Raw genomic sequence first — 24,720 nt, 5'->3', positions numbered from 1 at the left:
CATTTGACCAGCATCATGTGCTTCCAAATAGCACGACTAACTGAAGAAATCTGTTCCACCGGAACAAGGTTTCTCCATATAACAACCTATAACTGCTGCCAAAATTGGTGTCTACATTCACTCTGCACAGCACTATTCAATGAGGTTCTACCATCAAGACAGGGACATAGCTAACTAGTTTGCGGCTTGAACAAATTGAACCTTCAGGGTCAGAGACTGAGACCCAGACAGAAGGCACTTTTCCAAGTCCATACTTAGTGAATAGTACATGTGGGACTTCCGGCTCTAAATCCGATGTCCTTTAGACCAGCACTTGTCAAACTCAAATAGAAATGTGGCCATTAAACCCTATATAAGGGCCCCTAGTAGCCAAATATTTACTTAGAAAACTACATATTGCCATTATCTATATTCTATTGTATTTGTATTTATTTTATTAAATGTTTCCCAATTATGTTTTTATCTGCTTCTGCACCTGTTGTTGACATCTCTGCTTTAGAATACATAATGCTGATGGAGGACATGGTCCCTTATTTTACTTCTATCTATGTGACCTTGGGAAAGTCACTTAAATTCTCTGGAAGAATTGGAAGTTTAACTCGGTAGCATTCTAAGGTCCCTTTCTCTACTTCTAAGTCCACACTGACCTACCTGCCTTCAAGTCCCATCTAAAATCCCACTTTCTACAGGAAGCCTTCTCCCAACCCCTCTTAATTCTAGTGCTTTTCCTGTGTTCATTATTTCCTCTTTATCCTGTATAGAGCTTGATTTGTATAGATTTGTTTGTATCTTGTCTCCCCTGTTAGACTGTAAGCATCTTGAGGGCAATGTGTCTCTTTTTGTTCTCCCAGCCCTTAGGCACAGTAACTGGCACACAGTAGACACTTAATACATGTTTATTGTTTGATTCCTGATTTGTGGATGCGATGGCCCCTGAAAGTAGCTGAAAGAGCAACATCCTAGACATTTATTAGACATTTAGGATATAATAGGACAAATGAAATTTCCATGTGCAAAAATGTCAGGCTTTGGTACTACAAGCTTGAACCAAAAAAAAAAATTCTACCTGAAATCTCCTTTTTCAAAAGATAGACTGAAATGTTTTAAGCATCTGCCTTGTTATAGAATGAGAACATTGTTATACACGATACACTAACTTTTCCCAAATAAGACTGAGAAAAGGTCCTATCATTTTCTAAAGCAACTCTGAAAATAGGCAGCTGTCTGGATACTCAGGTCCTTTAAGAAATCTCAGACCCTATAAGAAATCAGGCATCAGCCCTAGAAGGAACATGCCACTCTGGTGAATTATCTTATTCTTTTAACTTAACTGGAATAGGAATTGGTCTTTGAGGGGGAAAATTCACAATTATGTTTACTACAGGCAGATACAGCACATATTCTCAACCTACTGGCAGAATGAGCAATAAAAGAGATGATGAAGAGAGTCCAGGAGAATGGCTGGTAAATGTGGGGAAGGAAGTGCAAATTCCACAAAGCTGAGTATTTAAAATTTAATGATTTTTTAATGGCCAGGATTTATTTTTTTGTTTTTGGTCAGTCTAAAGCAATTTGCAAAAAAAGGTCACTGGTTTCCTCTAACATCCAGGAGCTATGAGTAAATTCTGCAGCTAATTAGGGTTTGAATTTAGAGGTGCTCCCTACTCCTCTTACCTTTGCACTCCTCCTTCACATGAATAAAAACTATTTCACAAGCATGATAATCCATCTGAAGACTGAGAAATTCTATTGGTGCATAAAATCTAGTTGATTTTTTTCTGTCCATCTTTCAACTAAGTGAAATATTGGGCATTTTGTGGATTAAAAGATACCATATATCAGAGCTTGTTCAATTCATCATTACTTTGAGGCTCTCTCATATCTCAAGTGAAATAAGACTTTCAACCATTTCTGATATTTTTTCCCATCACTAATACATGTGTTTGAATGACTATTAACTGCCTTACCAATACTACTCACAAAGTTTTCCCGTGCTGGTATTCTAGGACCGAGCAGTGTAGGAGACTTGGGAAGTTACTCAAGATGGGAATAACAATGTTTGTCCTACCCACTTCACAGATAGAAAAGATCTGGAGATCAAGAAAAAGGAGTATGGAAGTAGCCCGAAGGCTCAAGTATGCTGGAGCCAGCTTAAACCAGCTGTAAGACCAATTGTTACATTTTCAGGGTGTGTTTATACCTTAGAAATTAGCAAGCTAGGGCTTGATTTATTGGTTTGTTGATTGTCTAGATTTTAAAAAGTCATAGACAAAATGTGAATGATGCAGATTAAACTTAAAAGTATGTACTACTGGGGGCAGCTAGGTGGCACAGTGGATAAATCACTGGCCTTGGATTCAGGAGGACCTGAGTTCAAATCCAGCCTCAGACACTTGACACTTACTAGCTGTGTTACCTTGGCCAAGTCACTTAACCCTCATTGCCCCGAAAAGAAAAAAAAAAAGAAAAGAAAAAGAAAGTGTGTCTTACATACAATTATTTTCCCTCCAGAAGGCCAGTTGTTAAACATCCTCTCTGCAAGCTATATTACTATACAGTGCTGCTGCTAAATGGAAGAGAAGTCTATGAAATTTTTCTTCTAAAAAGATATAAAATAAATTTTTTCTGAACGGTGAGCTGATAACCATTTGGTTATTTAATTCATTGAGCAAAGGGTATTTTTAGAACATATATATCCTCTTTGTTAAAACAGATATTTACTTTTGATCTGCTCATATTCATATTCAATAATTTCCCATTAATAGAATATGTGCCTGTTTTCAGACAAGATAAAACGCTGACTGGTTTGCCTTCCTTTTCTATGCTTTCCTCCTCTCCCTCCACAAACAAAACAATTCCCCCCCCAAAACCTGTTATATTTTATTAACATGGGACAGAGAGTTGAACTTGGAATCAGCAAAATCTGAATTCAAACATGTTCTCTGACACTTAACAACTGTGTAGCTCTGGGTAACCACTTGGCAACCAGCTTCTTCTTCTGTAAGACGGGCACAGAGTCGTTGTGAGGATCAAGTGAGTTAACATATGTAAAGTGCTTTGTAAATTTTATATAAATACTAGCCATCACTAATAATATTACAAGCCAAATACTAATAGGTACCTTATTTTCATACAACTTAATGTACTAAAATTCACCCATTCTAACTTTAATTTCTTTTTTTCTTTCTTTTTTTTTTTTTTTTTGGTGAGGCAATTGGGGTTAAGTGACTTGCCCAGGGTCACACAGCTAGTAAGTGTTAAGTGTCTGAGGCCAGATTTGAACTCAGGTACTCCTGAATCCAGGGCCGGTGCTCTTTCTACTGCGCCACCTAGCTGCCCCCTAACTTTAATTTCTGAAACCTTTACTCCTTTGAGTACCAGCAGGGGGCCAATTCTCATCCTTCCTTCACTCTGAAAACACTCAGCCTTTAATGGCAGACCCTTCCTTTATCCCGTCACTACCATTCTGGGGTGCATCTGTCATGGCAACGTTTCAAAGGACAAGACAGTAAAGGGCATTGACCTGAGCAATTTCTCTAACATAATTTAACTGAATCAGTAACTTTAATTTCTAGAGATCCACACATACAAAATACCCAATTGCATGCATACTCTACCTCCTCTTTTCCCATTTATTCCAACTCCTTTGATACAACAATTCAGACTACGTAGGGAGAAAGGAAGTACATGGCATGGCAATTATTTGACCCAAGGTCTTTCCCCCACCACCTTCTCTCTTCCTTATAGGGACTCATATGCCATCCTTCTTTCATCTTTTTTATTTACCACTCATTGTTCAGTTAAATTCTACCTCATACATCTTATTTTTCATATACATATACTCATTAATTATTCTTATTTTCTTCTGTTCTCTACCAACCTTTTCTCTCTCATATATGTACATATACAGACATGTATGTACATGTCTGAGTGTGTATGTGTGTATGTATGTGTGTGTATATATATACATATATATATACATACATACATACATATATATATATTTACATTAACTTTGAGCCAAAATATAATCCTAACCATGGTTGATAATCAAAGGAGTAATGAACAAAAGGAATTCTCAATTAAGCATAATGATGTCACCAACCACTCAAGAAAAACCTAGAAATTATAACCAAGACTCTTTCACAATCCCTGACCCACCCCGCTAAAAACAACCCACCATCAACTTAATTCTTCTCTAACCAAATCTGCTTTCTACCTTCCACATCACTGAACCAAGGCCAGTTTGGGGAAGGGGGGAGTCAAGGGGCAGGGACAACAGTCTAAGATCTGTCCTTATAAATTGAATCTGTGGCCTCTATACCAAAAAAACTTCTGCCACATATGGAGACACCCTCTATTGGGCACCAATCCAAACAACCATCTGAGAAAAACAAGAACGATATAGCCAACCATGGCCATGAGAGAACATGGACTTTAGTTCTGTTGCCACCGGGAACCCATTTAGAACAGTGACAAAAAACACCAAGCCTAAGCAGAAGCTGAGTGCACATTCAAATTCAGGAAATCTCATGGGTGGGTACCACTAGCATCATCAGAGAATGAGAAAAAGGAACGAATAGCCCTAATTCAGGTCCCCAAGAACAAGACCCCAAACATAAGGTATTGGCTTGATATCCATATGGGATCAATTCCATCTTCCCTCGTGTTTATATGGAGCACAGACTAATGCTTCCCTTTCACCAAAGGACCCTGAAAGCAGAGACCAAATGGTACCTTCCCCATCCTGTGGCTATCAAATTCCCACTTGTTCTTCCCCTCAGATCTCTATCTGCCAAGATGAAAACTCCCTTCCCTTGCTATAGCTCAGCCCCTAATTTCTCATTCCCACTTCCCTCAGCTCTATCCCTCCCCAGTTCCTATTCTCTTTCACACTCCCTCCTCCTTCCACTGTGCCCCCCCTGAAGTTCCTAGTCTATCATTAACAAGTGTCCTTTCCTCCTAAACCTCATCTCTTTGCATACACAAAAATCTGATTCCTCCAGAAAACAACATATCCTGAATCATATTCTTTCTCCTGGGCCTTCAAAATAGTGGGTAGTCCAAGAGTAAGAGTGACAGGTTCACAGACACTTCCCATCATTCCCTCTGATGCCATCATTCATTCATAAATCTCTCCTTTGTTGAGATTTGCCAAACCAGAACGCCTGCTGCAGTCATGTGTAAACCTTCTAGTTCAAAGATTCTTAACCTTGTGTTTGTCACGGACCACTGTAATAATCTGACGAAATCTAACGGACTTTTCAGAATAACGTTTTTAAATGCCTAAAATAAAATACACAGTTACTAAGGAAACCAATTATATTGAAATATAATTATCAAAAGTATTTTTTGAAGTTCTTGGACCCCAAGCTAAGAACCCCTATTCTACTCATTCTCCCTTTCTCAAGAAGGAACACATAGGTCCCCTCCAACAAATTGGTCTGCCAGTCTCACAAACTCCTTGATGACAGTGATTTGGCATTAGCCACCCTCAAGGAGGATCATAATCTAAATCTCACCAATACCCATAACAACGTCACTGCCATGATCCTAAATTCAAAGTCCACTCTTCGACTATAGTGTACTATCCTTTTATCTCTTCTTCCAAGGCAGATATATGGTGCCATGGATAGAGCACTGAGCCTTAAGTCAGAAAGACCCCAGTTCAAATCTGGCCTCACTTACTAGCTGTGTGACCCTGGGCAAGCCACTTAACCTCTGTTTATCTGTTTCCTCAACTGTAAAATGGGGATTACAACAGCACCTCCCTCCCAGGGTTGTTTTGAGATAATATTGGCAGAGGCAGCTAGTGGTGGCGTGGTGGATAGAACACTGGCCCTGGATTCAGGAGGACCTGAGTTCAAATCCAGCCTCAGACACTTGATACTTACTAGCTGTGTGACCCTGGGCAAGTCAACCCCAATTTCCTCACCAAAAAAAAAAAAAGAAGAAGAAGAAGAAGAAAGAAGGAAAAAAAAAAGAAAAAGAGATAATATTGGCAAAGTGCTTAGCAGATTACCTGGCACACAGTAGGTGCTATAGAAATGCTTATTCCCTTGCCTCATCTCCTCCATCTGTCTCATGCTTCCTCTAGTCCCTCCACTCCTCTTCTGTTCTTCCAGTTTATCACCATATACTATCCGCTACCATTAAATTCCTCACCCCCTTCTGCCATCATTGCTTAGATTTTTGTCAAACCCTAGTCCTGGGTCACTCTGCACCATCTGCCTACCATTCCTGTTGTTGTTGCATTACCTTTGTTCTCAAAGAGGACCATGACATTGGGAGGTGATGTCATGATTTGCAGTGAATTGGATTTAAGTGAGGGAGGGCTGTGCAAGGTCACCAGCCTCACTCTCTCCTCCAGAGCCACCTGGGTCCAGTGGCCTGATATATATCAGGACAACTTGAGATGGTCCCAGATTCAGTGGGAGACCTTGGCTTTTTGCCTTCTATGGTCCTGCTGAATACCACTGGCATTGGGGCCACGACAGATTTACATTTTCTAATCTCAATCTCATTTTCTATCTTCCCAGAATACTTTCACACTTATAAGAAAAGGTGACCTGTTCAAAGTTCAGCTCTTCTCTTGAGCATCCTATACCATCAATTATAATCATAGTAATAAACTACAATAGCAGCATTTATATAGCATTGTAAGGTGTGTAAAATGCTTCACAAATGAGACCTCATTTGATCCTCCCAACAACCCTGGAAGGCAAGAAGTTCAGCTCTTATCCCAATTTTAGGAAACTGAAGTTGAACAAGGTTAAGTGACTTGCCTATGGTCTCACACCTAATGAGTGTCTGAGGCAGGATTTCCACTCAGGTCTTCCTGACTCCAGGTCCATCACTGTATCTATTCTCAGCAGAAGGACTCACTGATTTTACTGAAAGCAAAAGCTCTCTGCTATGAGCATTCTCTTCTCACAAATTCTTCACCCCTCTGTATCATCTCCTGTTTCCCCCTTTTCTTTAATGTCAGAGGAAAAGGGACTCCACCTGTCCCTTCTGACTGGAGATTGCTCCACTGATTATCCCCCTTCTGTTTCACCTTCAATCTCTTCTTTATTGATTCATTCCCCATCATTTATGAATATACCCAGTTTTCTCCAGTCCTATTAAAAAAAAACTTCACTTGAGTCTTCCCATCAAGGCCCAGGACTCCATCTTTCTTTGATGACCAAACAAGACCAAACTCCTAGAAAAAAATCCATCTCCACCTACTCTCTCCTCCCCTTTCTCATCTCCCACTCAGCTCTCACCGCAATCTACCTTATTAGTCTTATAATATATTACAATCCTACTAGGGGCAGCTAGATGGCTCAGTGGATAGAGCACTGGTCCTGAAGTTGGGAGCACCTGAGTTCAAATCTCATCTTAGACACTTATTAGCTGTGTGACCCTGGGCAAGTCACTTAACCCCAATTGCCTTAAATATCTGAGGCCATCTGCTGTCATCCTGATATATATCTTGTCACTGGACCTAGATGACTCTGGGGGAAAGAATGAGGTTGGGGACCTTGCACAGCCCTTCCTCATTTAAATCCAGCTGAGTGTAAGTCATGACACCACCATGATGTCATGGTTCTCTTTGAGAATGAAACACAACAACAACAACAAACACCCTGCCCAAAGATTAGGCTATAATCCAGCCAAACTGGTCTTCTCTGTGATCCTCACAGGTAGCTTTCCACTTCTGTCTCTGTGTCTTTGCATTGACCGTCCCCCATGGCTGACATACACTTCCTCCTCATTCTTTTTCCTTTAAGATGAAAAACTCAAGCCTACATGAAGCCTTTGCTGAAACAGCACCCCCTCCCACACCACTGCTAGCACTAGTGCCCTCTCTCTTTAAGTATCTTGCATTTAACTCTTGTTGTTTATTCTGTGAATACTTACATGTGAGGTGGGAAAGGAATAAGCATTTCTGTAATGCCTCCTGTGTTCCAGGTACTGTGCTTCACAAACATTTACCTCATTTGATCCTCACAATTACCCTAGAAGGTAGGGGCTATTCTTCTCTCCCATTTTATAGTTGAGTAAACTGAGGCAGGCAGAGTTGCCCAAGATCACACAGCTTGGAAGTAATTGGACTCTAGGCCCAACACTCTATCTACTATGCCACCAGCTGCCTCATATACATGTATAAGTTGTAAATATGTATGTATATATATGACTCTATTGATCCACACATATAGAACATATGACTCAATAGAGCAATTTCATAGTCATATATATCATATATGCTATATACATGACCCAAAAGAATCATGGCATTAGAAGCTAGGTTGTAATCCATCAAGCAATATGCATTATTTATGAATTACCTAGTGTGTTCTAATATTAGGCGTTAAGGGTACAAAGACCCAAAAAGGAGAGGTCTCTGCTTTTAAAAAATTTACCTTCCCCACCCCCAACTCCTTAGAATGGGATTTGTAGAAGTGCACAATAAACATGTATACACACGCCTATATACATAGAGTATTTGTAGAAGTGCACAATAAACATGTATACACACGCCTATATACATAGAGTATTTGTAGAAGTGCACAATAAACATGTATACACACGCCTATATACATAGAGTATTTGGTGTTCAGTCGTTTCAGGTGTGTTTCACTCTGTGTGTCCTATTTGGGGTTTTCTTGGCAAAGATACCAGAATGGTTTTGCCACTTCCTTCTCCAGTTCATCATACAGATGAGGAAACTGAGGCAAACAGGGTCAAGTGAGTTGCCCTGGATCACACAGCTAGTGGGTGTCTGAGGCAAGATTTGCACTCAGGAAGATGAGTGATTCTTCCTGACTTCAAGCCTGGTGCTCTATCCGCTGCACCTTCACGCTGCCCCTAAACACAGTATACATATATACACACATATAATATACATGTCTATACACATAATATATATACACACACACCTGTATATAAATACAATATATACATGCACATGTATACACATGCATGCAATGTAATATACACAGGTATACAAACATAAGCTATGCATACACACAATATATATACTATATATTTATAGAGAATATATACATATACACAGGTATACAGATATAGTCTATACTTACATACAGGTATACACATGGATACAATGTACACACGTGTACACAGGTATACAAATATACTATATACATGTACATACACATGGATACAATCTATACATATACACATGTATACACATGTAAACAAACCCCCTTCCCCATCTCCAACTCCTCTCCTAGAATTTAAGTTTTCTAAGAGCAAGGATTTCTGCTTTGGGTCTTCGTACGCCCAGTATCTAGTACTGGGACACAGCAGACACTACTACTTATCCACCTGTGTTGCTTGATTGATTGCAATCTGCCTTCTAATGAGGTGACTACTGACCCTGCTCTCCCCAAGGTTCTCAATGCCATTTTCAGCACTCAATCTAATGGTCTTCCTCAGTGTTCACGGACCTTCACCCTCCTGCAGTTTTTAGGACTATCATCTACCAACAGGGCTGTTTTCCCTTCGCTCCCTTCTGTAATAGTGTTCTCTTTCTTGGTTCCTTTCTTGGGGCAGCTAGGTGGCGCAGTGGATAGAGCACCGGCCCTGGATTCAGGAGGACCTGAGTTCAAATCCAGCCTCAGACATTTAACACTTACTAGCTGTGTGACCCTGGGCAAGTCACTTAACCCCAATTGCCTCACCCCCCCCAAAAAAAAATTGTTATTCTTGGTTCCTTTCTTGATTGCTCCTTCTCAGTCACCTTTGCCGGATCATCATCCATAACCCACTCTCTAACTATAGGCATCTATCTCCCCAGCCTCTTCTCTATGTTCTTTCTTATTTATCTCATCTATTCCTATGAATTTAATTTATCATCTCTGTACAAGTGACTCTTAAATTTCTATCTATTTTATCCATCCCTGTAGCTGTTTCTGAGCAGTTAGGTTTGGCCTGGGGTCAGGAAGACCTGAGTTCAACTCTGGCTTCATACACTTACTAGCTGTGTGACCCTGGGCAAGTCATTTAACCCTGTTTTCCCCAGTTTCCTCATCTGTAAAATGAGTTGGAGAAATACCTGGCAAACCATACCCAGTATCTTTGCCAAGAAAACTCCAAATGGGGTCACAAAGAGTTGGATGCAACTAAATAACACCCACAAAATCTATCTCCAGTCCTCCTTTCTCCTCTTCAACTCTGATCTTACCTTGAGGATCAGTTGCCTCTTAGACATCTCGTTTAAGATGGATGTCCCACAGGCATCTCCAGCTCAACATGTCAATTTTTTTTTGGCATGGGGAAATGAGGGTTAAGTGACTTGCCCAGGGTCACACAGCTAGGAAGTGTCAAGTGTCTGAGCCAGGATTTGAACTCAGGTCCTCCTGAATGCAGGGTTGGTGCTTTATCAACTGCACCACCTAGCTGCCCCTGATACAATACTTTTTTAAAAAGTTGTATTTGTTTTAATTGGCAAAGATCTGCTTTTATACCCTTTATCCCCAATACTCCCCCCCCCCCACTGAGAACACAAGAAAAACAAACCCAATACTATGTAAGGTCAATCAAAACAAATGTCCATATTGCCATGTTCAAACAAAATTTTCTGTTTCTGCACTAAGTCATTCTTCTCTCCATCAAGAGGTGTACAGGGGGGCAGCGAGGTGGCACAGTGGATAGAGCACTGGCCCTGGATTTGGGAGGACCTGAGTTCAAATCCAGCCTCATACACTTGACACTTCCTAGCTGTGTGACCCTGGGCAAGTCACTTAACCCTCATTGCCCCACCAAAATAAAAAAGAGTTGGATAGCAGCATATTTCATCTTTAGTCCTCTGGAATTATGATTGGTCATTACACTGATAACGGTTTGGTACCATAGTATTCCATCACATTTTTATATGATAAATTGTTTAATCCATTACCTATGTTATGAGTCTCCCTCCATATTGACATTTTTGCCACCCCCAAAAGACATAAATATTTTTGTGCATCCTTAGATTTTGTTTTGTTTAGATCTAATCCTTCTCTTAACCTTGTGGTTCAGTTGTGTCCAATTCCTTCTGTCCCCATGGACCATACTGTCCATGGGGTTTTCTTAAGAAAATTTACTGCAGTTGTTTGCCATTTACTTCTCCAGTGGATTAAGGCAAACAGAAGTGAAATGACTTGCACAGGGTCTCACAGCTAGTAAGTACATCTGCCACATTTCTGAATATTTAGTTGTCTCCAAAAAAACCTGATTAATTGATCTTATATTCCTCATATATTTAAATATATTGACTTACAAGACTCATGCCTTTAAATAAAATTCACATTCCTATTTTAGAATGACAACATCATGAGGGCAGGTAGGTGGCGCAGTTGATAAAGCACCAGTCCTGGATTCAGGAGGACCTGAGTTCAAATGCGGTCTCAGACACTTAACACTTACTAGCTGTGTGAGCCCGAGCAAGTCACTTAACCCCTGTTGCCCTGGGCAGGGGGAAGAACGACAACATCAGAGAAATATTTTCCAACTTCCTCCCGCATTGAATTGGCATGACCTCTATTACTATGGCTTTCAAAATAAACATCATCACAGTTTGTTTCTATCCCCAATTTGTCTTCTCTTTATCCCTTATTTTGCAGCCCTTCTATAATCTTTCTACTCTCTCAGCCCCCAATCTACTCATCATTATCACAGGCCAGACTGGTGAAAGGAAAAGTGAGGTGTGACCATCACATTAGTAAATATTACAATAATTTCTGTTCTTCTCAAAACAGAAAGTTTCTCTAGCAGAACAACCTCTCAGGGGCCTAAATAATAATTGTGCCGCTATCTCTGCAGGGAGGAAGGCCTATCACAAAGGTTTGCGGCATGTACAAGATGTGCTTTTTTTTTTTTTGCAGTGCAATTGGGGTTAAGTGACTTGCCCAAGGTCACACAGCTAGTAAGTGTCAAGTGTCTGAGGCCAGATTTGAACTCAGGAACTCCTGAGTCCAGGGTTGGTGCTTTATCCACTGAGCCACCTAGCCGCCCCAAGGTATGCTTTTAAAAGCAAATAGGCCGGTAGGCAACCGTTAAATTAGAATGGGAACTCTGAGGGAGGAGGCTATTTTAGCTTTTCTTGGCATCCTCAATGCTTAGCACATCTGGCACATAGTAAGAGATTAATAAATGCTTGATGAGTGATAACCTATTCATTAAGCTAGAAAGTTCAAAATGTCCTCGAGCATTTTCTATATTTTGTCATTAAATGGAAAGAGGTGACATACTGATGTGGATCAGTTATGACTTTTACCCCTGACAATGAGTTAATTCTCTTCATCTTATTCAGTTGATCAGTCACATCTGACTCTTTGTGACCCCATTTGGGGTTTTCTAGGCAAAGATACTGGAGTGGCTGGCCATTTCCTTCTCCAGCTACCTCATTTCACAGATGAGGGAACTGAGGCAAACAGGGATGAATGACTTTTTCCATGATCACACAGCCAGTAAGTATCTGAGGCCAGAGTTAAACTTGGGTCTTCCTGATTCCAGGGCCAGCATTATCCACTGAGTCATCTAGCATCCCCACAATTCTCTATATGAGCAAACCTTATTGAAAATTGGTGGATAACAAATAGCTACAATTTATATAGCACTTTAAGGTTTGCAAAGCATTTTATAAATATTATCTTACCTATTTACAAATATTATCTCATGTTTTATCTCATGCATTACCCTGTGAGGTAGGCACAGGGTAATGCTAGACCAGCTCTAACCTGCTTGAGAGCAGAGTGTTAAATTTTCAATGTGAGCAATTAACCTCAGAAATCCACAATCCCTACAAATCAGGTCTTGCTTTATTGTTTTGATTGTCCAGATAATGTTGATAATGATGATAATGCCCATGCAACCCCACATTCCCCCTCTCCAGGTCATTTGTTAAACATTTACCAGTGGGGGCAGCTAAGTGGCACAGTGGGTAGAGCATGGGCCATGGATTCAGGAGGACCCGAGTTCAAATCTAGCCACAGACACTTGACACTTACTAGCTGTGCGACCCTGGGCAAGTCACTTAATCCTCATTTCCCCGCAAAAACAGAACAAAACATTTACCAGCCTGCTATAATTATCCCCATTTTACAGGTAAGAAAACTGAGGCTAAAAGGAGGTTAAAAGAATTGTCCAGGGTCACATAGCTAGGTTAGCAGTATTTGAACTCAAGTCTTCCTAACTCCAAGTCCAGTGCTCCAGAGACCTCTGCGGTTCCTTCAAACTCTCAAATTCTGTGATTCTGTGATTTAGCATTTAAGAGTTCATTGGAGGGGCGGCTAGGTGGTGCAGTGGATAGACCACCGGCTCTGGATTCAGGAGTACCTGAGTTCAAATCCGGCCTCAGACACTTGACACTTACCAGCTGTGTGACCCTGGGCAAGTCACTTAACCCCCATTGCCCTGAAAAAAAAGAGTTCATTGGGTTTCTTTTTCTTTTGGGGGGGGGTGGAGAGAGGAGAGCTTTCTTTGTATCCTATAACGCCTGACACATACATAGTAGATGCTTTATAAATGCTTGCTGACTTGAAAAAGAAAAAAACATCACTGTTGACCTCAGAGCAAACAATTTCAACTGAGTCTCTAAAAGCCAGGTCAAGGAGGATTACAAAATGAGTGGGAGGTACAGAAGTAGAAGCTATAGTGTAGAACTTTTTCTGAATGGCTATCCAAGGGAAGAGAAATATGGATGGACAGATTGAGGGTATAAAGTGGTAGAGTCAAGTCAAATATTTATAAAGATGGATGCAACTTAAACAAGTACTCAGGTAGCAAAGGAAAAACAAGTGACAGACAGACAGACAGACAGACAGACAGACAGACAGACAGACAGACAGACGAGAGAGAAATCAGAAAGGGCAAACTTCCAGAGGAGATGGTTGGAAAAAAATTAAAGGTGCTAGGAAAAAAAAAAAAAAGGTTGAGCTTAGAACTGTTCTCTTCTCATTTTCTCCTGTCTTCAATGAAGACATGAAATTGTGGGAATTTGAAGTATAACTGGGGAGAAGAGATGAAAGACTCTGATTTTTTTAATACAGTATATGGGGAGATTTTCTGTTGAAAAGGAGGAAGTGCTCTAAATAGCTATAGGTAGGTCAATAAGGAAGAGCAAAGCATGTGTCATAGGCATGAAAGCCCAGTTGAGATCATATATATATCTTCAGTGGATCTGGTCATTGCCATTATTCGATTTCCTCCTGTGGCATAAAAGTAGGAATGGAGAAAGAATGGTGGGAGAAATCCACAAGTGGAGTATGGAAAGAAATGAGAAGTTGACAGAACAATATAGAAAGAAGGATTCAAGATTAGTTTAGTTAACCTGTCTATTCCCCCAAACTATTTCTAAGGCTACTAGATTTGGGAATTTGGGATCTAAGGCTACTAGAGAAGAGCTGTTGATCTCTATTGGTGTAGGGTGTTTTTCCCTTGGGATTATACCACCACACCAATGAAAATCAGCAGTTCAGAACAACAACAACAAATGGTGAGTTTACCACCACACGAAATTAACTTTTGGATATCACCAAGATATCCAATTTTATTCTTCTCCTTTAAATAAACTTCAAAGTTTGGTAGTACAAAATATTGGTAAGCTTCATGAGGTGATAATTACCAAAGACATGATTTGTTGTTAGCATTTTGGGGGATTTTTAAAGATGTACTGATGTAGGTTTCTTCAGAAAAGCAATTCTGTATGTTTTACATGATTGCACATGGCTAACCTATATCTGATTGCTTATTGTCTCAGGGAAGGGGGAGGAGAAGGAGGAAGGGAGGGAGACAATTTGGAACTCAAAACTTCCAAAAAAAATTTTAAATGTTTTAACATGTGAGGAAAAATTTTAAATATATATTATTAATAAACATTTTTATTTAAAGTTTTGAGCTCCAAATTCCATCCCTCCTTCCTCTTCCCCCTCTCTGAGGTGGCAGGCAATCAGATATAAAAGAAAAGCAATTTTGTACTTCTTAAATTTCTGAAATTCTTTAAAAATGAGTTCATGCCTTGGTCCTCTTTCAAAGCTTGTGGAAACTTTACAAGCTGTCAGTGTTATCAATAACACATTGAATAAAGTCTTTTACTCATTAGTTTCAACTGATAATATTTGAAATTAAAGTAAGATATTAAAATCTTGGTACCTATCAGTAATCTATTAATAAAGCTCTATTTCAAAAGTCAATTCTTGTGTGGTCTGTCATGAGACGTCCTAATTCACTTGAGATCAAACTCTCTATTGCTACTTTGAAAGATTTTACAAACCAGTAAAGGGGACATTTGGGGCAGCTAAGTCGTGTGTCAGGATAAAAAGCTGAGCATGGAGTCAGAAAGACTCATCTTCCTAAGTTCAAATCTAGCCTCTGACACTTACTAGTTGTGTGACCTTGGGGCAAGTCACTTAACCCTATTTGCCTCAGTTTCTTCATCTGTAAAAGGAGCTGGAGAAAGAAATGGCAAACCACTACAGTATCTGTGCCAAGAGAACCTCAAATAAGCTAACAAAGAAACAGCCCTGACTGGAAAACTATTGAAAAACAACAACAAAGCCTTTCCCAGGATTTTGCAGATAATTTTGCAGATTTATGGTTGTTACATAAATAATAATGATAATAGTAGGAGATAGTATTTATTTCATAGTGTTTTAATGTTCACAATCTGTTTTATATACATTATCTCATTTGACCCTCATAATAACTCTGAGAGCCCATTTTACAGATGGGTAAACTGAGGTGGGGACATTAAGCAATTTGTTCAGGAATACACACAGGTAGATCTGAATTCAGGTTTTCCTGATTCCAGGTCCAACTTTTCTTATTCACTTAATCATCTAACTAATGCTAAAAATTTGTAAACTCTGAATCCCGCTAAAGATTAAGACAAAGAAGAAGCTGGCTATAAGGTGCCAGCAAAAGTATCATTTTTAAAAATCTGTTTAATTTGAATGTAATTTCTACAGTCTTTGCCTGCATGACAGAGTATTTATTTTGAAGCTATTCTTAAGAAAAAATAAAAGCAAATGCTGGTGAAATTATCAATAACAATGAGTAAACTCCCTTTAAGGTTTGTTGGGGTTTTTTTTTAATATATTAATCCTATAAAGTTTCCAAAATGCTTTATGTACATTATCTTATTTTAACTTCATTTCTAACCTGTAAGGTGAGTAGCAGGTGCATCAATATCCCTCACTTTATAATTAATCAAGAGGCATTTATTAAGCACCTACTGAATGGAAGGAATTGAGATTTTGAAATGGAGGTATAATGATATGTCCATGGTGATCTAGACAGTGTCAGAGCTGTGGATCACAACTGGGGGCTCTCCCTGTCTCCAAGTCCATCAATCTGTCCACTCTAGCATGCTCCCATTCTACCCATCCCCAGGGAAACAAAGAAGAAAAAGCCCATAGTCTGAGAAAGAAAGTGCCTCTTCCTGACAAATGCTTCTGATTGTTTCTATGCTTAAACAATCCCCAACCATAACATCATGGGATTTCCAGTTTGAAGTGACCCAGTTCACCTGAAACAACACCTTTATCTTAGAGAAGATGAAGGCACAGGGAAGTTAAATAAATGATCTGCCCAACACCACACTGGATAAGACTGTCTGCATTCAACACTAGGTCCTTTGGATTTCTGCTCACTCTCTTCTACCACACATGACCTTTTCAAAGAAGAAGGCCTGTATTGATATCAGGGATGACTCCATCAATCGACCAAATAAAGATTTTTTTCTGTGGCATTTAAGTTACTGCATGACTAAATCAACATGTTGATGAAAGTCAAGATCCCATCTTCATATTTTTTTTTAACTTCATCCATTTTTCTATCTCATTAAATATTTATTTATATACTGTGAGATTCTCCTTCCTCCCAAGGAGAATCACCGGAAAAACAAAACTAAAAAAACCACAAAAACAAAACAAAACAAAAAAACCACCCAAGTCAAAATTCAAATAAATTTAAAAAACCTTTAAGATTATAGGATAGGCTATGTCAACAGCCAAAGACCGCATCCTAGCAGGTCCCATTAGCCACCCCAAATTCCATGAAATCACATGGTAAATGGAACTCCACAATCACCCAATTCCAACCATATGTCTTTGGCTGGATTTCATGTATCCCAAGGTAACTGGAAAGAGTTCAACACATAGGCCACGGCAGTAGCAGAGAACACACCTCATCGTTAAAGGTGTCTTTATTCTTTGTTTACAAATGTAAAGACCTATAAATTTTTATGAACTACTTGTGAAGTAAATGCAAAGTGTTGGTGACATGGCAGATCATCTCCAGTTAACTCACATGCTTTCACTTAGGGCACAGAGAACCCAACCATCCCAATGGCTAAGCTTCTGTCAAACTCTACCAAGCAGCTTGACCCATGCTGCACCAACCCTCTGAGGCCACAAAGGCACGGGACGTTCCTATTCCTGTTCTCAAAGTATCCAGGAGCCCTGACTGAGGGACCCCAAGGAGCTGGGGCAAAGAGAGCCAGACCTAGGCTGACGTGAATCCGGGGCTGTGTCTCAGTATGGATCTCAGTCCACATTCCTTTGTTACATCATCACCTCAGTGCATTTGTTTCACAAACAGTCTATGACTGTTTCTTACACAGTTGTTGGGTGTTGTTGTTTTTTTTTTTTTTTACAGTCATTACATTTTTACAGTCGTTACATTACATGTCATCAATGCCGCTTCTGGTTAAAGCCATAAGTTTAAAATGCCACTATCAAATGGCCGATTTCAGGGCAGTCGGGCATTGTGTTCAATTTAAAAAGGCTAAGTTCAGTATTACCATGACTTGGGGAAGGGCTGCTGGGATGGGGGAGGGGGAAGAGACACCCAGGATAAAACCATCTAAAAGCAAGGAACCAAAAAATGGTTTCAACCTTGATGACAAAGCAAATTTAAAATGTTTACAATCTCCCTTTGTACCCACTCTCAAGAACTTACCTTTAAAGAATTGAAAAGGCAATCAACACCAAAAATCTTTCGGAAAAACTACAAGCTTGTTTAACCCAACCTAAATGTACTTCACTAGAGTATTTATCCATGGTACTATCAATGACACGCAGGAATCTGAGATGAATTGTTGACCATAAGCAGAATGACAAATATGGTGGGTTACATTTTTTCACAATATAAGCTTACACATACATATATATAGAGAGAGAAGAAAATATACACAAACACACATATACGTATGTCCCTAAGACATATACATATATGTGTACTATGATCTATGACATACACATCCACACATGAATGAGAAAAGGCACTGGTATAGATTCTTAAGCATGTAACCATCAATAGTTAATTAAAAATAGGAAGGTAAATACTCTAGACTGCAGCAGTCTTTTGGAGGCAGAAGCTTATAATCCCCAAAGATCCAGAAGCATTACCTCATTGCAGCCTTGAGACAAACTGAGCATTCACTCTGGGTCTTACCCATCATCCACCGGCTCACACAAAGACAACAGAGGCGTGACCAATCGCATTGTGATGAGCAGGCACTGTTTCAAAGCTCTCTCTCTCTGTATTGCCCATTGACATGCTAAGCTGGCAGCCTGCTGGACCCGTTGTCATGGCAACAGAGCCCAGTTGCTTACCCAGCCTTGTTACAGAGCTTTCCCTTTTCAGCATTCACTTGGCTAATTAAAAATTGAGACCTATGTTTTGCATGTTGGATGCAAATGGAAACAATGAGGGGGTTCCCCCCCCCTACACACACACCCCGACTTTTCTGCTGGAGCTGAAAATATGCTGGTAAGAGCAATTTGAAGGACACTCCCATGAAGTCTCAATGTAACCAATCAATAGGCAGCTATGGAGTCCTGGCCAGATGGAATTTGTTGCTGAACTTAATCTGTTGTAAAGCAAAACAAAACCCCAAATATAGCTAACGATAACTCTTCCTGCTTGAAAATATTTAAATCTACCCAGCTCAGATTATGCCTATTTGTAATATTTGCACTCTTGCAGGTTGAATTGTTCTTTACAAATTCTTCCTTAATGGACTTTTAATTTTAAAGGGCTTTACCCATAATTCCACAATGTAAACAGGCTAAATAAATGAGGGTGGGAGAGAAAGATGCTATGAAAACTACCAATAGGGATAAGAGGTACCCATAAGGGATGATCACACACACACATACACACACACACACACACACACACACACACACACACATGCACAAGCAGGAAAAGAAGCCCCCTTGAGAACTACTTCCCTGTGACTCAGATGTAACCACCCAAACCTACCACTACTGCATATCATCTTTCCGGTTGGAAAACATTAGAAAATAAAATACCAGATTTTGTGTGCCAAACCACAGAAAAAGAAACTCAACCTGGCAGACAGTTTTAGAGATAACTGCTGTCTCATGTAAATAAACCATGGTTCCTTTGGAAACTCCTATATTCTTAGTCACTAGAAATGAAAACAGTGCCAGGGGCACTCACCATTTCCTAACACAAAAATGTATACCTTTTGCCTCTCCCTACTTTATTCCCTTACAGATTGCAGAAAAACCTGGAAAGACATAAGTGGACTGATGCTGAGTGAAGTGAGCAGAACCAGGAGAACATTGTACATAGTAACAGCAACAGTGTGTGATGATCAACTGTGATAGACTTGGCTCTTCTCAGCAATACAATGATCCAAGACAATTTCAAAGGACTCATGATGAAAGATGCTCTCAACCTCCAGAAAAAAAAAATGTGGAATCTGAATGCAGATTGAACTATACTGTTTCTACTTGGTTTTTTTTTCTTTTTTGAGGTTTTTCCCTTTTGCTCTGATTCTTCTTTCACAACATGGCTAATGCAGAAATGTTTAATGTGATTGTACATATATAACCTATATCAGATTGCTTTCTGTCATAGGGAGGGGAGAGAGAAGGAAGAGAAGGAGAATAATTTGGAACTCAAAATCTTAAGAAAACAAATGTCAAAAAATACTTTATTCGGGGCAGCTAGGTGGCACAGTGGATAGAGCACTGGCCCTGGAGTCAGGAGTACCTGAGTTCAAATCCGGCCTCAGACATTTAACACTAACTAGCTGTGTCACCCTGGACAAGTCACTTAACCCTAATTGCCTTACCAAAAAAAGAAAAAAGAAAAAAAACTTTATTCCCTTAGTAGGGGACAACTAAAACTAAGCCATTAGAAATCATATTTGTTATGAATTAATTACAAGATGATTACAGATGGTAGAAATCCAAGTGGTCCAAAATGACAAAAAGAACAATCAAGTGAGATCCGGGCAGTGCAACAGGCAGGTAAGTTCTTCAGCTGATGGCCTCCTGCTTTTTGGTAAGGCCTGCACCGCAGTAGCCTGCAACTATACTGGATGGCTCGCCAATATCTGGAGCATTCCATCCCACTTTGAAGATTCTTTGCAGTATAAAAATGATAAGGTAATCAGTGCTGTTCCAGCACTATGAGTGAAACTCTCGGCCATTTCCAGGAGCAATGAAAGCTTCTTGGAGATGGCCCAGAGAGAAGGTAACCAGAGATATTCTTGATATATTCTGTTAGGAGAAGGAAAGGAAGCACCTAACATGCTTTTCTTTTGCCTCAACTGGTTGAATTAAAATGCATTAATATAAAATAATCAGTTAGTCAGTAAGCAGGTAGGTGGTGAGGTGGATAGAGAATGGGAAATGAAGTCAGGAAGAACTGAGTTCAAATATAGCCTCAGACACTAGCTTTGTGACCCTGGCTAAGTCATTTGATGTCTGTCTCCCTCAGTTTCCTCATCTGTCAAGTGGGGATAATAATAGCAACTGTCTCCCAGGGTTGTTGTGAAGATAATATTTGTAAAGCATTTTTGAAACCTAAAGTACTCTACAAATGCTAGTTAGTATTACCTACTATTATTATTAAGTGCCTTTTAATGTGCTGTATGATAAAGACAAAAACCAAAATGGTATCTGCCCTCAAGGACCATACATTCTATCAGGGGAAATAGTATCTATATATCTATATCTATATATAGATATGTGTGTATAGTCTGTATATGTGTGTATATATAATTATATAGGTGTGTTATATGTGCATAAAATATATACATGTACATGCATATACATATATACATACTATAATATAATATATGCCATATAATATCCCCCCAAATCACATTTACATAGTTCTTAAGGGTGAGCAAAATTTTCTACCTAAATTATTTCATTAGAATTTAACAAAAGTCCTGTGAGATGGCTTCTATTCTCATCCCATTTTAGCAAATGGGGAAACCAAAGTTAAATTAAGTGATGTCCTAGAATGACAAAGCTAGTACATGTCTAAAGCAGTTCTCCAACCTGGGTCTTCCTGACTCCAATTCCAGTCAGGGATTTATCTAGCCCTATACCAGCATCAACAGCCTAATACTGATTGGAGTGTCAATAAGTATTTATTAAGCATTTGCTAGGAGCCCATCAATATGAATGCACATTGAACATCAAATAAGTGTCTCTTCAATCAATCAACAGGTATTTCTGAAGCATCTACAAGGTGACAGGTGGAAAAGAAGTGGGCAGACAAGTAGGGGAAGAACCAAGAGAGCAAATTTGACAAAAACCCAGAGAGGAAAAAATATCCAAGAGTAAATAAGGAGACCCACAGTGTCAAATGTTACAGAGACATCAAAAAAGTTATAGACTGAGAAAAGTTCATTGGATTTGCCGATTGAGAGATCATTAATAATTAAAGAGATGGCAATTTCAAATGAGAAATGAGATCAGAAACAAGATACCAAGTGAGGAACATGAGGAAAGAGGAAGGCGTGAGTTGGAGGCAGGTTTTTGTTTTGGTTTGGTTTGGTTTTTTGGGTGGCGATGAAGGTTAAGTGACTTGCCCAAGGTCACATAGCTAATAAGTGTCAAGTGTCTGAGACCAAATTTGAACTCGGGTCCTCCTGAATCCAGGGCCGGTGCTTTATCCACTGTGCCACCTAGCTGCCCCCTGGAGGCAGGTTTTTATAAGATTTTGGCTATGAAAGGGAGGAGAAATACAGGACTATATAGTTTTATCAATGGAAGCTATCCAAGTCATGTTTTCAAATAGCCAAGAACGAACCACTAGTTAGGAAGAGATTAAAGATTAAGATGAGGAGGAAAGACAACAAACAAGGAGAATGATTTTCATCCTAAATCCCCTCCCTCAATATCATCTATCCCCTCCCAACACACACACACACACACACACACACACACACACACACACACACACACCCCTCTTTTTATTACTACAAACATATAAGGACATTCCAGAGAAGAGGGGATGAGGTGAGGAGGACAAGGTCACAAATAGAGAGGTTGCCCTTGGCCTGAAATTCTTCATTATAGACTGGAATAGAAGAGTCATGAAAGAATAGAATAGAGAGATAGAGCTCAGAGCAGGAAAAGTATGAGGTGGGACCCTCAGCTGGAGAGAATTAGGGATGGGGTAGTGTGGGACACTTGAAGACAAAAAGGAAACTCTAGAACAGCCACTATAGGGAGTTCCATAGAGAGTAAATTAGGAATGAGATGTAGCATTGCCTTCAGTAACCTAAGGAACAGCTGAGATTAGATTGGATAATTTGTGGCTGAGCCAATAAACAAAGTTGTGTGACTTCCTCCACTTGAGCAGAGTGGAAGGGATAGATGGTGGAGGTAACCCAAAGTTCATTTTAACTCAAGGCATGATCAATATGTTGGTCAAGGAGACAGGGAATTGAGGAGTAGAGGACAGTACAATGTTGAAATTATTAGTTATAAGGTATAAATTGGGAAGAAAGAAAAGTAAAGCCAGCACAGGGATGATGACTTGGGAGAACCTCCAAGTCTTTACTACTGGGAGGAAGGAAACATTTCCTCATGCCATAGTCAACATTATCTTATCAAACACTTCTCAGCTATCTAAAAAAAAATGTCATCTGTGAAGTACCTTAAGGATAAGGAATTATTAAGAGACCAAGACATTAGTCAAAGCTACAACATTGGGTTTGCAAGGACATAGATGTTTATCATTTCTTCAATGGAACTGCCTCAAATACCACCATCAAGGTTAAGCTTCTCTAAGACAATAGGTACAATAAAGCTAATTAAAACTCATTTATTGTTTTTTTAAGGCAGCAAACATGGAGAAGGATTTTCATCCTAAATCCATTTAATTTCATCTATCCTACACACACACACACACACACACACTTCTTTTGATTACTACAAACAGGACATTTCAAGCCCCTGATGCCGCTGCCACCACTACCACTACCACCACCCCATTTACACTGTTATGTCAAATAATTTTCAATAAGTTTGCCAGGTTGAATTACTTCAGCAAAGACATTTTTTTCCATTTTAAGCACCTATCATGAGAACTGCACATATATATATACACATATATATACACACACATACACATACACACATATGTATACACATTCATTTGTATAAATATACATCTATATACATATACATATGTACACGTACACGTACATGTACACATACATATAGACATACATTTTTAAAAATCAGCCTGATGAAACAATTCAGAACTTGGAACACCCACAAAGTTTTGGGAACAAAGATGAAGCCAGTAACAGAACCCTCATTGCTACTTTTAGAAGAGGAGTATTATGAATAATTGGCCATATGAGCAATGGGATGTGTCTCTGGTTTTCTAAGTGGATACAAAGAAGCTATATCTAAGGCTTTTATAAAAGAATATTCATTTTTAAATGTAGTGTGTGGGTTCCATAGCAATTTTCCTGTTTCGAGACACACACGACTTCTTTCATAGTGTCCCTGAATTCATTTTACATTCAGTTTTTTTCTTTTGCCTTTTAAAAAATAGACATATAAATATATTCGTTCTGCACTACCGTCCTCTGAAAAACAGAGGCTGGAAATTTACCACCATGGTAGGGTTACAATTGATTATGGTTTGTCTCAGGGACAACAGGGACAACACGGTTGTTTTAATGAGGGGCAGCATGGAGCCAAGAAAGGGAACATTGATTCTAGAGTCAGAAGTTGTTATCGAGTCATTTCATTCATGGCTGACTCTTTGTGACCCCAATTGGTGTTTTCTTAGCAAAGATACTGGAGTGGTTTGCCATTTCCTTCTTCAGCTCATTTTATAGATGAGGAAACTGAGGCAAACAGGGTTAAGTTAAATAACTTGCCCACCACTGTGTCACCTCAACTGCCCAGAGTGAGAAGACTCAGTTCAAGGGCTTCGCAAAAGGGAAGCCCTTAATCACCTTGGATCTCAGTCTCCTCATCTGTAAAATGGAGATAATATCTGCACTCCTACCTTCCAGTGTTGTGAGGAAAAAATTGTATAAGCCTTTAGAGAGCCATACAAATAAATGACATTTTATCATTGTAGAATAAACCACCTAAAGCATCACAGTGCAGAAAAAAAAATTGGGGTCACATGACTTTTTACAAGTGCATCAGGGGCAGTTCTTCCTCCAGATCATTCCTAGAAGCTTTTCTACAGTTCAGGGGCATTGATGAGTTGGTTGAATGGGAGTCTAGGAAAAAGGAACCCCAACTAACCTACTCCATCTTGTGCCAAATGACTTAGTTTCTTATAGCCTGTCAACCTGTCCTATGAAATGGAGATGAGAGGATGGTGTTTCACATTTGGCAAATAAAAAATGACAGAGAGGGAAGGGCAGTGATTAGAATGCTAAGTAGGAAATAGAGTCCTCAGTTATAGCGTCAGCTATTA

The 24,720-nt window shown here is 39.5% G+C and overlaps 1 protein-coding gene across 5 annotated transcripts in view; it reads right to left on the bottom strand.

The window, feature by feature from the left end:
- The window catches only part of STOX2 (storkhead box 2), a 337,214-nt gene that overhangs the window by 72,173 nt on the left and 240,321 nt on the right, over nucleotides 1–24,720 (bottom strand). Inside the window, exon 1 of one of the 5 annotated variants that reach the window (XM_043970553.1) lies at nucleotides 18,399–18,420. The exons of the other annotated variants lie outside the window; for them this stretch is intronic. The gene's annotated coding sequence lies outside the window, so the exon portion shown is untranslated. Of the gene's footprint in view, nucleotides 1–18,398; nucleotides 18,421–24,720 lie in introns of those variants that run through there. 5 annotated transcript variants of the gene reach the window in all.

Source organism: Dromiciops gliroides, chromosome 6 (genome assembly GCF_019393635.1).
Source record: "Dromiciops gliroides isolate mDroGli1 chromosome 6, mDroGli1.pri, whole genome shotgun sequence".
Lineage (NCBI taxonomy): Eukaryota > Metazoa > Chordata > Mammalia > Microbiotheria > Microbiotheriidae > Dromiciops > Dromiciops gliroides.
The sequence above is the reverse complement of the archived record's forward strand: the minus strand, read 5'-3'. Positions and strand labels throughout refer to the sequence as shown.